The sequence below is a fragment of the Myotis brandtii genome, unplaced genomic scaffold (assembly GCF_000412655.1).
Source record: "Myotis brandtii unplaced genomic scaffold, ASM41265v1 scaffold933, whole genome shotgun sequence".
In the NCBI taxonomy this organism is placed as follows: domain Eukaryota; kingdom Metazoa; phylum Chordata; class Mammalia; order Chiroptera; family Vespertilionidae; genus Myotis; species Myotis brandtii.
The window spans coordinates 201,324-201,720 of NW_005371850.1; the positions used below are offsets into that span (position 1 = coordinate 201,324).

The following is a 397-nucleotide window of genomic DNA, read 5'->3' on the forward strand; positions in this document are numbered from 1 at the left end:
GACCTGAGGCTGTGCCCCCCACCTGGTGGGGCTTGATGGGGGACCTCAGGCCACATGCCCCGCCTGACAGAGCTTGACAGGTGACCTCAGGCTGTGCCCCCCACCTGGCAGGGCTTGACGGGGAACCTTCGGCTGTGCCCCCTGCCCCAGCGCCAGGCTGGGGGATCTCAGGCCACGCCCCACCCCGGCACCGGGACAGGGGACCTGAGGCCACGCCCCCCCACCCGGCAAGGCTTGACAGGGGACCTCAGGGCTCACCCCCCACCTGATGGGGCTTGATAGGGACCTCAAGGCGTCCCCCCTGCACCGGCCTGGGGGATCTCAGACCACGCACCCAGCCCCGGGGCACGTGAGGCTGAGCCCCCCACCTGGCAGGGCTTGACGGGGGACCTCAGGC

At 71.8% G+C, this 397-nt stretch overlaps 1 protein-coding gene and 1 long non-coding RNA gene across 3 annotated transcripts in view; both read right to left on the reverse strand.

The window, feature by feature from the left end:
- Positions 1-397, reverse strand: part of LOC102255279 (enhancer of polycomb homolog 1) — a 93,839-nt gene that overhangs the window by 56,788 nt on the left and 36,654 nt on the right. The gene's annotated exons all lie outside the window — the stretch shown is intronic.
- The window catches only part of LOC106724702, a 38,019-nt gene that overhangs the window by 8,798 nt on the left and 28,824 nt on the right, over positions 1-397 (reverse strand). The gene's annotated exons all lie outside the window — the stretch shown is intronic.